The 13,474-nt window shown below is 43.8% G+C and overlaps 1 long non-coding RNA gene across 1 annotated transcript; it reads left to right on the top strand.

Moving 5' to 3' along the window:
• The first annotated feature begins 984 nt into the window (after positions 1-984).
• LOC116089062 lies at positions 985-12,321 on the top strand. The gene is made up of 3 exons (XR_004118136.1): positions 985-1,125; positions 3,599-3,817; positions 11,628-12,321. It is a non-coding gene; the product is annotated as an uncharacterized LOC116089062 (long non-coding RNA).
• The last annotated feature ends 1,153 nt before the right edge of the window (positions 12,322-13,474 follow it).

The following is a 13,474-nucleotide window of genomic DNA, read 5'->3' as shown; positions in this document are numbered from 1 at the left end:
CAGGACAGTCGGAGCTTGCTGGGAATCTCCGAGCCTGCAACGAGGCCAGGGCCATGTGCTTCTCAGGCTCTTGGACACCCAGGTGCCACTGGAAGTCACAAAAGAGCTGAGAAAGAAGTGGGGGCCCACAGACTGGATCTAGCCTGGGGTTGGGGGGAAAGGGGAGAGCTCTGGCTGGTCCCGCATGGGGAGTCCTTGGTTTGTCAGTGGGCTGGCTTGGCTTGGACTTGGTGGCACAGAGAGGCCTTCTATGGGAGATTTGGCGACGGCTCTATAGGCAAAGGCCTTCTCCATGGCTCCTCATGTTAGATCCCAATGAAAAGAGACTGTCCATGGTTTTAAGACATTCATCATCATGGCAGAAAGTGGGTGAGTAAAAACCGTGCCCCACTTCTCAAAGCAGGCCTGAGGTTAAATACCTTTTGCAGAGAGGAGTGTCTGAGAAGGGAAGCTTACTGCCTAAGCCCTGCAGGCCTTTAGGTACCTATTAGAATGAAGGTCTGTCTTGAGTCTACATGATCACAGGTCACGTCCTCTACATGTGAAGGGGCTTCAGGCATTGCCCATACATGACTGATGGGGGTGTAGTTGGAGAAAGGCTGCAGCTAGTGACAGGGGCCTAGTGCCCTGGAACAAGTGAAGTGCCTACCATCCCTTCATGGTTTCTGGGGTTTCAAGCCTTAGCTCAACCGGGAAACAGGCTACTTTTCACAGTCCCACAATGCACCACCTCTTTAGGTCCTGGATGAAAAGCAACATACACATGAACATATGCATATGCATGCATGTATGCAACCAAGCACACTATCAGAAGGATGATCACAAATGTATATGTGTCAGGTCTCAATTGTTCTGACAAAATACATTTTGTGATTAAGCCATTAGAAAGAATGGCCTATTGTGACTCAGTTTTCAATGGAATGTCTCCAGTGATCTGACTTCAGCTCAATAGACCCCAAGTCATAAAGGCTCCACCATCTCCCAATAGGCTGCTGAGCCTTCAACATGTAGACCTTTGGGGGAATTTCATTCTCAGTCCACCATAGCATGTCCAAAGTCAGATCCAGTGATGTGTTTATAAAAAGATAAAGACAGAAGAATATGTTTTGGTGAAGGTGTAGTCAGGTATGGAGGAAGGAGGTACTTCTGTAGGCCCTTCCCTCTGAGGGAGCAGACACACTGGTATAGTATAGAATAGAGTTTATTTGGGACATGGGGAGGGAAGTTAAGAGGGTAGAAGAGGCAGAGAAAGGCAGAGACAGAGAGACAGAGAGTAGAGAAATAGAGGCTGGTCATGAACACGTGGAGAGAGAGGAGGGGAGGGGATGGGAGGAGAGGGGGGAAGGGAGCAAGGGGACAGAGCAGGAGCAAGAAGGGAAGAGCAAGAGTGCAGAGGTGGCAAGCAGCCCCTTTTATACTGAGTCAGGCATACCTGGCTGTTGCCAGGTAACTGTGGAGCAGAGCTTAGACAAAATGCTAACATCCAGATTAAGGCAGGAGGAAGGGGGCTTCAAAGAAAGATCTTCAGGGGTTAGAGGAGTGAAGCAATAGGGTACCTGAACATACAGGGAAAAGCACTACCATCATACAGAGGCAGTGCGAGCATAGAAAGCCAGAATCATATACAAAACGAAGCAATTATTGATCCCAAGAAACAAGTTATGCGAGAAAGGAAACAAACATGGAATAATTTCTCCCTCTGTATTTTTATGGGAAAGTATAAATAATGACTAGAAATTTTACAATAAAATAACAAGATTAAGAAAATGGAGTTTTGAGAGGAAGCTCCACTCCCAGGTGCTCTAACACACCCAGAATCAGAGGTGAGGAGGACACAACATCTGTTCCAACACTGAGAGTAACTGGGACCAACGGGACTAGGCACACAGGAACTCCAACAGCCCAGTGGCTCAGGTTCCTTCTGGTCCCACAACACCCAGAGGAAGCTCCACTCAAGGCACTCTAACAGGCCAGGATCAGAGGTGAGGTGGACACAACATCTGTCAGAATACCAGGAGTAACTGGGACCAGCAGGACCCAGGCCAACAGGAACTCCACCAGCCCAGTGACTCAGGTTCCTTCCAGTCTGTCTAGGCCAGCCAGTGCCCTGAGCTTGTTTGTTCATGACAGTGTCTTTCTGTGTACAACATAATGGTCTTGAGATCTTGAGGCTTCTCCTATCTAGCCTCTCTATTAGTAGTATTGTTTATTTCATGTTTTTACACTATACTATGGTTTTCAGAACAGCTAACATATTTTAAAAGTATTTATATACCCAAAAGAAATGTAGACAATTATATTGAGAGGGGGTTTGTAAGAGAACAACAAAGAGTAAGACTGAATGCTTTGCTTGACATTTGTAACTCTTGTATCAAGTTACCACAGTAAGAGCCAAGATTTTAAGCTCTACTAAATACAAAACAAACAAACAAAACACTTTATATACTTATGTTCATTTAAGAAAATAATACTAGTGATGTATTATTTTGAAATATACAGTTAATACTTTTGGAGTTATTTAAAATTTATATTGAGAAAAACATGTATTTTCAGTATTGTTGTAGACAAGCATCTACATAAGACTGTTAAATTGATTGTTGTTTTATATCAAACAACTTTTACAATACTCATTTTCATTGTTATAATATTTTATAAATTTTAAGGAATATGACAAAAAAGATATTGTAGGTATTGAAGGGGGTCTCTGAGAGGAGTTGGGGTACAAAAGGAAAACAAGAATGTGATTTAATTCTATTTACTTAAAATATGTTTTTAAATGTTAATAAATTCAGATAAATTGAAATCATGTAAATTTTCTCATTTATAATGCAATAAAACTTAAAAAAAAAAAAAGAAAATGGAGTAGAAATAGTTGTTTAGAACTGGAGAGACAGCTCATTAGGGTGGAATCCTCATGATTGGACTGTGAAGACTAGTAAGTGAGAGAGACCGGAAACAGACAGACAGACAGACAGACAGTACCTTGCAATGTAATGTCCTGTTCTGCCTTTAAACTCTGCTAGCAAGAAGCCATCACCATGTGCCTAACAGTCCAGAACTATGAAGCAAATTTATATCTCTCTGTGCTGGATAGTTGTATGTCAACTTGACACAGAAAGGACCTCAATTGAGAAAATAGCTCATAAGAGTAGGCTGTAGGCAAGCCTGTGGGGTTTTTCCTTAATTAGTGATTGATGGCGGAGGGCCCATCCCGTTGTGGGTGGGACCATCCCTGGGCTGGTGGTCCCTGGTTCTATAAGAAAGCAGGCTGAGCAAGCCAGTGAGCAGCATCCCTCCACGGCCTCTGCAGGAGCTTCTCCTCCAGGTGCCCGCCCCCACTCGTGGGCTACAATGTGGAAGTAAAAGCCAAATAAACCCTTCCCTCCCCAGCTTGTGTTTTGTCCCAGCAATAGAAACCCTAACAAAGACACTCTCCCTCCCAAGTCTGTGAAATTGTGCCAGTAGCAAAAACTATATATAAATCTTAAAAATTAATGTATTTCCTCTCTCTCTCTCTCCTTCCCTGGGATAATGCTCCATTCTCAACTAAATAAACTACTGCTCAGTGAATCTGCATGTATCCTGTTTGTGTTTCTAGTTATCATGTGGCAGTCTGTCCGTCCAGCCAACTCTTCACCTACACAAGACAGCCCCAGTATGTCCTTCAACAACTCGGGTGGAATAACTTGCTGTGGCTCGCCCAGGAGCCCAACACCTAACAAAGCTCAGCTGCCTGCCTTCTGCTGTCATTCTCAGCCTTACGGTCACATGTGCCCTGACAGTGATTCCGATTTTTGTTGGAGCTAAAAGCCACAAGGTGACACATTTACCCTTCAGTGGTGAAATTGTATCCACACTTTATGATATAAAATGCACATTTGCCATATTGAAAACTTGGTAGAATGGTTTTGAAACCTTAAACAAGTGACTTTGCTTAGCTCTGTGTTTCCTAGCTTGGGATGGGGATAACACATTCTATATTGATAATGAACTTAAAACTAATGCCGTGTATGAAGTGTGCTTCATGGAAACGAGTGTGCTTTTATTCATTCCCTGTGCTGTGAGCTTTGTCTTAGAGCCTGTGGGCTGATGGGAATGAGGGAGGTGTTTCAATAATCTGTGGCCATGCTGTTAAGACCTTGCTTCCACTAGGCACAGAGCTCAGCTGCCTGCCTTCTGTCATTCTCAGCCTTATGGTCACAGAGCCATGTACTGGTTTTTGGTTTTTTTGTTTTGTTACGATCATAAGATATCTCCTTCCGTCCAGCACTCCTAAGTCCCAGAGGCAGAATTCCTCCTCACTTTCGAGCCAGCCTAGGGCAGCATCCTGCAGAGATGGCATGCTTTCTGTCCGGGGATGGCCGTGACCTATTTAATACCCTCCCTGGCAGTGACAAGTGCTGACTTACCTTCGAAGACGTCTCCAGAAGCGGCTGTTGTCTCCCGCATGTGCCAGCCTCCCCTGGAGGCAATCGCCCACCATCATTTTCCTGTTCTCTCTATTCAGGGTTTTCTTAAAAGCAAACCAAATCAAACTAAGGTCTCTCTGTGATAGCTCCTTATCTTGCAGGTCCACCTTGCCACATATGTCCACTCTCTCTGCCATTTTCCTAAAATCTAAGTTGTTCACTCCTTTCTTTGGCTTCCTTGTGTTCATGTTATAGCAACTTTTTTATTCCCTAACCTTCCCACTTCTCACTGTTGTTTTCCCTCTAGAACCCTCCACTATGTTCTCTGAGACACCGATGATGTTCTTGTTCTGATTTGCCCAACACACCCTCCTCTACATTTTATAGAATGGGCCAAGCTCATGACCAGGGTAGACAACAATACTTGACCCAATATCCTGATGTTACCCCTATTTCAGATGATGTGGGGTTTGTTCAGGGTGGTATGGCCACAGACCATTATCCCTGTTTCAAACAAAATCACAGACCCAGTAAAATCCCTTGTTTAAGGTCTTGCAACGATTGTATTAACTTTTAGCTTCCAGCATGAAGAACGAGGAGTTTGTAAAAGTTGGTAATGGTCAGTAGGATTTTACTAAAGGGTGGATATTGTATTTCATGGCAGTTAATTACATAAATTAAAGTGAAATTTCATAAAGGGATATGTGAATGTACTGTTAAAAACAGTGTAACTTCAACATCTGATGCCCATGCTAAGCACCTGAAACCACCGACTTAATACAAGTCACTGGGTGAGGTGTGTGAGTTTCTCATTGTGCAGTAAACACGGAAAGAAACCACTTAAAGAGGTAAAGGTTCCATGTTCATTACAGAGGTTTCAGCCCAGGGTTGGTGCAGCTGCCCAGGGTTGGTGCAGCTGCCCAGGGTTGGTTCAGCTGCCCAGGGTTGGTGCAGCTGCCCAGGGTTGGTTCAGCTGCCCAGGGTTGGTTTAGTCGCTCCATTGCTTAGTACTGTGGCAGAGTGGAAAGAGCAGGGTAGACAGACATACTGTAGGAAAGCTGCTTGTCTAGGGAGAGCCAGGGCAAAGCAGTGAGACAATCCCAAGCACAGGCTGTACTCTCCAAAGGCATCCTCCAGGGACCCACCCCTCCCAACCCTAACAACCATTCAGCTCTGAATGCTTTGAGTCATCCATCGATGTCTTTAGTGCTCTCGTGAGCAGTCACTAAAGTGCTGCCAGCATCAAACTAAACCTTCAACACAGGATCCTCCTGTTAGGGAGACCGTTCTTAACCAAACGGTATTGGCTGATGTCTTGTTGCTATGACAACACATGGCAGAGGTGACATAAAGGATGAGAGGTTTACTTTGGCCCTCAGCTTCATGACTCAGACGACATTGCAGCTGACACAGTTCAATGTGGAAGTGAGAGCTTGTGGCATAACTGTATCTTGATGGCCATGATACAGGGAGTTCAAAACAGGATCAGATATTCTACCACCTTAAAGGAGAGCTGCCCCTTTGTGGGCCACCAATGAAATATAGACACTACATCCCAAAGGTTCTGCAACCTCATAAAACAGGACCACCAGCAAGAACCATAACCTCATCCCACCGACCTCAGTCTCATAATGGAGAACGCATTTAATCCATCCCCAGGTGTTTTCTGATGGTGTTGCCAAGTTATCCGAGTCTAGCATCTCCTAGGCTGTAAGTCTCCAGGCACACCTGTGAAGATTTAGATTAGGTTGTCCTCTGGCCATGCCTTTGGCGGACTTCCTGATTAAGTTAATTGGAATTGAAAGACACAAACAGTGGATGGAGCCTTTCCTTGAGCTTGGGTTCTGGACTGCATACAAAAGAGAAAACTGGCTGGGCATGAGCTGCATCCCTCTCTGCCTGCTGGCTGTGAACGCAGTATAAGCTGCTCCCTCAGGTCCTGCTGCTAGGATTTCTCCACTATAAACAGCATCTTCCTCAAACTGGGATCTAAAACAAAGCCTTTCTCCCTTAAGCTGTCTTGCCACAGTAATTTATCACAGGGACAGGGAAAGGAACTCTAACAGCCCAACAGTTAGTTCTCAACACTGTTAAGTCCAAACGAGGCCTCTCAGAGACCCAAGGCAACTTGTTAAAGTCCCCTGTTTTGAAACAGCAAGTCACCGGTTTCCAAGATGAAGTAGACAGAGAAACAGCTCAGAGAGAAGAGAAAGGAGCAGACTGAGACCCTGAGGGCAAACACTCAATCCTATCATTCAGTTTGAACAGCAGGACCCATGTCATCCAAGTTCCAGACACTTAGGCCACCCCACCCCTTAAAGCCTTGTCAGAAGTAGCTAGAGTGGCCACTTGTCCTGGATGGCCTTGGTGGCTGCCTGTGGCTTTCCTTAGGAGATATTCATGCTCTTCCTGTGGGTTATTCCTTGCTATTTCTGCTGATGTTTCAGCTTCATTTCCAGGGGTTTCCGAACCTTTCTGTGCCTCGTGGATCCCAGGCCTCCCTGGGAAATCTGGGAGGAAGCCTCCTTAGCTCTTACCTATGCATGTGTGCAAAAAGAACACCAAGTTCCGCCACCAGCTTCAGTAGTAGCCAAGCCTACTCAAACCATGGGTGCCACAGCCTCTGGCTGTCATATGCCTAAGTACACCCAGGAAACACTTCTATAAGCACTCCTGCCCCAAAAAATGATCTCAACAGAGCTCGTTGTTTTGGTTTTTGTTGTTTGTTTTCTTTTTCTGTTTTTAAGCCTAGGTCTTATCATACAGCCTTGGTTAGCCTTGAACTCACAGAGATCTGCCTGCCTCTGCCTTCCAGTGCTGGGATTAAAAGTGTGTGACATCATACCTGGCCCAGACCACCCTCATCCTCATCCTCTTATGTTAAAGGAGGATTTGTTATACTAGCTTCCAGAATGTAATTTGAGTAGTCCAACAATGGTTGCCTGCCCTGGAGTGGCTGAGAATACAGTTGTTCAGCTCACTAGAATGGATGTCTCACCAGCCCTAATCTGGTGCTGCAGGCCTGGAGGATCCCTGGAGTGCTGCTGATCTTCAGTCTAGGTTGAAATGCTGAAGAAGTCAGTTCTAATAATAGAGGGAAGAATGAGCAAGAAGGTAGACAGGCTTGCTAGGGCGAGTGAGAGTAAGCAGACAGAAGACAAAGGTTCCTTCTGCCCCTGAACCCTGAGCTTGGAGTGGGTGGGGTCCTGCTGCTGCCTGAGCCCAGATGTTTGTAACAGCCCCAGGATCCTTAGCCCAGCTTTAAGCATGCATCCTCCAACCAGAGCAAGCTTCACGAAGCTTTTCATGCCAATTCTGAGCCTGTGGTTTTCTCCATAAATCCAGCCAAAAGCAGCCAGTAATATTCTTGGTTGTGTATGAATGCTGTGGTGCTTTGAAATTCCCTTGGTTCATCACTTTCAAACCCAGCCTCACAGTGTCTCTGCATATGGACAACAGGTAGACAAAGTCTTTGCCAGAGTTGCCTGAATGGCCCAACTCCAGTTCCCAGGAGACCGCACACTCAGAGGCTCAGCATCTATAGTCCTGTGTGCATCTGAGCTCACTTGGAGTAACTCATTAACACTTGCCTACAATAATTTTTATATTTTTTCTATCCAGTTTTCCCAGGCCTTTCCAAACTCCCCCCATGAATCAGTTTGAAAATCTCCTGACCCACACAGTCACTGTCTAGTCTCAGCAACGATCCTACTTCTGGTGCCAATTTTCTGTGTTAGTTTTCCCTGAGAAGAGTAGCTTAAAAGAGCAGGGCCCCTGATTTCATAGGTTTCAGTCCGTGACGGCTTAGCCTCATGTGGCTGAGGTGAGGCAGAGCAGCAGAGGGCAGGGAGTGGTACAGCAGAAGGGCTCATTTCATGGCAGCCAGGACACAGAAAAACAGGGCATGGGACCAGAGAGAAGGTCTACCTTCCTTTCAAAGGCACAGCCGATGACATACTTCCTCCAAGTGGGCCACATACTCTCGTGAAATCATCACCCCACTGCTCTGTGCCCTACCCGTAACACTAGGGACCGTCTGCGGACAAAGCTTTTAACACATGAACCTTCTGAGGGGCAGAGGCTTCACATCCAAACTACAATAATACTTCCGTAGTCATTTTCTTCCAATAAGGAATTGATTGGCCAGATACTGTTCCTAACCTAGGACCACCGTTACCTTGATGAATAGAAACAAGGATTGGGTATGTAGAGGGGAATAAATAAATCCGTTACAGAAGTCCAATTTGTAAAAGGGATGTGCTACAGGAGGCCAGTGTACGCCTGTAACCATGGACAACTTGAAATGCTGTACTTTAGTTTCTTTCCCATCCTAAGAAGCACTTCCTGCACATTACAGCAGTAGTTTTGTTGTCAAGGTGACTCAGCAAAACAAGCATACATTCCTTTTAACCTCTGAACAGTTTCAGGGTTAGAAGCAGTTGACTTTTCTTTGGAATATCTAAATTCCCAGCATCATCACTCATGCAAATTAGGGCCATTAGAAAATAAATGTAGAGCTACTTGAGCAGTTCTGATAATCTGATGAACAGAATAGCTCAGGGGATAGTGTGTACTACCTGGAAACACTGCACAAAAATAATTCACACCCATTAGGGAGAGTGTACAACACAGAGTTACTTCTAGATAGTTGGAATGGATCTTACTAAAAACTTACGGGGTATTTTATTTCTAGGATTTTCTATGTAGTATTTTCAAACTGTGGTTGATGGTAGATAATTGAAACCATAGTAAGGAACTGATAGGGGGCTGCTAATAGTGTATCTTAATAAGAAAGGGTCATTCAGCTTTTCCAAATTATCACAGCTAGCCGGGCAGTGGTTGCATATGCCTTTAATCCTTTAATTTGAGAGGCAGAGGCAGGTGGATTTCTGAGTTCAAGGCCAGCCTGGTCTACAGAGTGAGTTCCAGGACAGCCAGGGCTACACAGAGAAACCCTGTCTCAAAAAAACAAAAACAAACAAAAAAAATTATCACAGCTAATGAACCAGATCCTTACCCTCACCTAATGTCTGTGCCACCCTCCAAGCAGAACCATTGTTCATTGAAACAGTTGGTAAATGACTTTATGGATAGACCATCTTAATACCTACAGCATTTCTTAAATGAATGTAACCTGTTCTCTGTGGGCTGAGAATAAAGTCACTCACTCAAGTCAAATAGCTTTGACCATAGCAGGAAGTCTGTATCCAAAAATCGTGCCTACAATTCATTCCTTGGCCCAGCAGAACTATCAACTCTCAGCATAGCTACGATGGAGATAAAATCCTTTGATGATATGAAGGTCATTGAAGTACAGCCTTATTACAATGAAACCCAATGTCTAAAAATTGTTCTTATTTGGGGCTTGTACCACAGTAAGAGCCAAGATTTTAAACTCTACTAAATACAAAACAAACAAACAAAAAGACTTTATATATTTATGTTCATTTAAGAAAATACTAGTAGTGATGTATTATTTTGAAATATACAGTTAATATGTTTGGAGTTATTTAAAATTTATATTGAGAAAAAATGTATTTTCACTATTGCTGTAGATGAGCATCTACATAAGACTGTTAAATTGATTGTTGTTTTATATCAAACAACTTTTATAATACTTATTTTTATTGTTATAATATTCTATAAATTTTAAGGAATATGACAAAAAGAGAGAAAGAAAGAAAGAAAGAAAGAAAGAAAGAAAGAAAGGGTCATTCATCTTCCTTAATCTATTAGGAGCCTTATGAAAAACAAAGGCAATTGGTTAGTTTAGTCTCAGATAAATCCATGTTCTCTTGTTGGAAAAAAAAATTACTAGTTTAGAGAAGAACAGAAGTAAATCCTCCAAGCTGTGAAAACTATAATCTGGCCACTTGGGGCCATTTCCGTCCTCCAGCTGTGTAGCACCCTCATCCATCAGCCACACCCTCCTGTATTTTCTTGGAAACTGCCTTCAGCCCCCATCCTCAAAGGATCTAATCACTCACCTAAATGCAAACAGGAATGATGGAGGGAGGACTAATCATGGAACATCATTGAGTATCATTTATCTAACAGTGTGATCGGAAAGACTGGTTCAGAGATAGCGAAGTAAGCTAAAGACTTCCATTTAAAAAATAATTAAGTTATCTATTTAGTGAGCTCCGAAGGTGCACACACCATGGTGCCTCTGTGGAGGTCAGACGACAACTTATAAGAGTCAGTTCTTTCTATCATGTGGGTTCCAGGGACTGACCCCGGGTTGTGAGGTGTGGCAGCAGTCACGCTTACCCACAGAGACATCTAGCTACCTCCAAGATTTCGGTTTTAAGGGTATAGGCTTTCCTTGTGCTTCTGTCTGATGTTAGAAGACAACCAAATAAACGGGCCCTAGAGAGAGAGCAAAAGCTTTAGGCCCAGGCCACTGGTAAATGGCTCCAGACCCATCGATACACATGGAAATGGCTTGGCCCAGCGACAATACTCAACAGCACTAAAAATCAAAAGCAGCAGCCCTTTGAGGGTAGTGAATAAGAGAAAGAAGAGCAACGAAGTCATGTCATGGAGGCTGAGGGACTGCATGCCTAATCATGTGTATGGATAGCACTGTAATAGCAATTATTTTCAAACAATAGATTCTTAAAAATCTCCAAAAGTCCTGATGGTGAAACTCTTTAAAGCTCATAATAGTCTTTCCTGCTAGAATTCTAACAACTGTTTTATTTTCTACTCCAATGCCACTGTGCTGGTCTAAATGACAGTGTTAATACAAATCATATCCTCTGAACCTGAAATGTATTTAAAAACATATTGGATAAGTCAAGCAGTAAAATGGGAAGAAGAAAGAGACAATAATTGTATTAAGGGACTTAAACCCAAGAGAAAATGTACTGTAAGAGTTGCGTCTATGAAGCCAGGGCAAAAAAGTGACAGTCAGTCCACCAAATGCTGGTGCCGTCGGTCGCAGCCCAAGCCAAGCTAGTGCAGGCCCAGTCTCTAAATGCTTGATAGCACTTGATCATATTTTCTGCTGTGTAAATAAAATTTATATACAGTGAGAAAAATTAAGCCAAGTAGTAAAGAGAGAGTTGAGAAGAGAGAGGGGAAGTGGGAGAAAGGGAGAGAGAGCTCAGTGAGTTCAAATGTAGTGTTCTAATTCTCAACATCCACAACACATCCTGCTCCTGCAGCTTTTCTTTTGACTCCTAAATTTTGGTCCAATATCTCCCCCTTTCATAGCCCAGGCCATTGAAACAAGAGGAAGAAAGGCATCTCCTCCTCATCCTCTACCAGTGTACCAACAAGCTGCTGCCACTGTAGCCTGGACCTCCAGTCAAGTCACCAGCCTCCTTCATCTCCATCCTCCACCAGTGTACCAACAAGCTGCTCCTGCTGTGGCCTGGACCTCCAGTCAAGCCACCAGCCTCCTTCATCCCTGTTGAATGAACACTGCTCCTATCTCTCAAATTTGGTCTATCTTGAGGTCTTACTGTTTGGGGTATGGCTGACAGATTCCTCCCATTCCAAACCAGTCTGTGATCTCAATACTGACCCATCCCTGCCCTTCCAGCCTTCTTCCTTTCCCCTTTTTACAAATACTGTCTTTTTCGATCTACCAAAATACTTGGGAGGCCATTAAACTGTGCCAGCTCCAGCCCCTGGAGTTCCCATGTAAGCAAACCGTGAACCCTATTTAATGTCACCAGTAAAATGCAACAAACATAACCTTTACCAATCAAAACCTGTCAACTAATCTCGGGGTAGGACTGTACTGCCACAGCACACCTGTGTAGGTGAGACAAACTTTGTGGAGTCTGCTTTCTCCATCCACCTCTAGATGGGTTCTGGGAATTGAATGTGGCTCTCCAGCTTTGTGTGCCAAGTTCCTTACACACTGAGCCATCTAATCTGCCCAAAGATAAACTTCTTAAAAGCACTTGTCTACACTTCCTCTTTTCCTTTCTCTGTTATTCATTGCTTTCTAAAAATGCTCTCTCATCAGAGAAACATTAACTCAGGCCCTAGAGGACTTCGTGTTAGTAAGGTTTTTAAAAACTCCATTTTGAGTTAAGGTTGCATAAGCTTCAGGGTCCCAGAGGAGTGGTCAGGGTCGGGGCATTCCGTGCTTTTCATGCCCACAACCAGCCAGTGTGCTTGTTCACCTGTCAGGTCTACCTCTGAGTCTGCATCAGCCCCTGCCAAGCTGATCTACTAGTTACAACACTACATCATAAGTTGCAGAGCATGTACTCAAATTATGTAATCTCAAAGAGCAATGGAGTAGGTTTGGTTCCTAGAAACAATTTCTATGCGTTCAATTTTATACTTTCAATAATTATATAATGATAACATGTGGACAGATACACAATCTGCTTTCTAAAGAAAAAAAATCTCCTGAGTGGCTTAGGAGTGAAATAAGATTAAAATAAGATTAAGAATAACTGCTCAGAGTCATCCTAGCAAGTAAAACTCAGAGAACTGTTTCTTTGCATGTAGTAAAAATGACTTTGATAGGCAAACATATTTCTAGCCTATATATAGGTTCTATAGGTTAAGCTGGCTCTCCACCAGGTCTCTACTGTTCCTTGGGCCACTGGGATATAAATAAGTAGCATTGCATGTTCCCCACTGCCAGAACTGGAAGCCACCATGAATTCCTTCATGCCTTCTCCACCATGGTGACTGTATCCTCTCAAACCAGAAGCCAAAGCAAGCCTCCCCTGAGCGCTTCTTTCAAGTGTTTCATGAGTGGCAAGGAGAGTAATTACAGCCAGTTCACACATGGCCATACAGACCTAGCTTCTTTGTGCCAGGTCTTCTGGTACAGTGACAGAAAGCTAACAAAGCCTATACATTCTGTGTCGTGGCACACAAAGCCCTTCCAGACACATTTGTTAAGGCACTCCTAAAAAGGAAACTAAAATTAGAAGTCATTCACCACTTACCACCACAAGACCACCCAGATAATTTCACTGTGCTTCCTACCTGGTCAGGTTTCAGTACCAACTCTAGGCAACCATGTCAAATCCTAACAAGATGGCACTGAGAGACAGGGGATGGAGCTCTTCCTCACACACTTTGCCTAG

Source organism: Mastomys coucha, unplaced genomic scaffold (genome assembly GCF_008632895.1).
Source record: "Mastomys coucha isolate ucsf_1 unplaced genomic scaffold, UCSF_Mcou_1 pScaffold14, whole genome shotgun sequence".
In the NCBI taxonomy this organism is placed as follows: domain Eukaryota; kingdom Metazoa; phylum Chordata; class Mammalia; order Rodentia; family Muridae; genus Mastomys; species Mastomys coucha.
The sequence above is the reverse complement of the archived record's forward strand: the minus strand, read 5'-3'. Positions and strand labels throughout refer to the sequence as shown.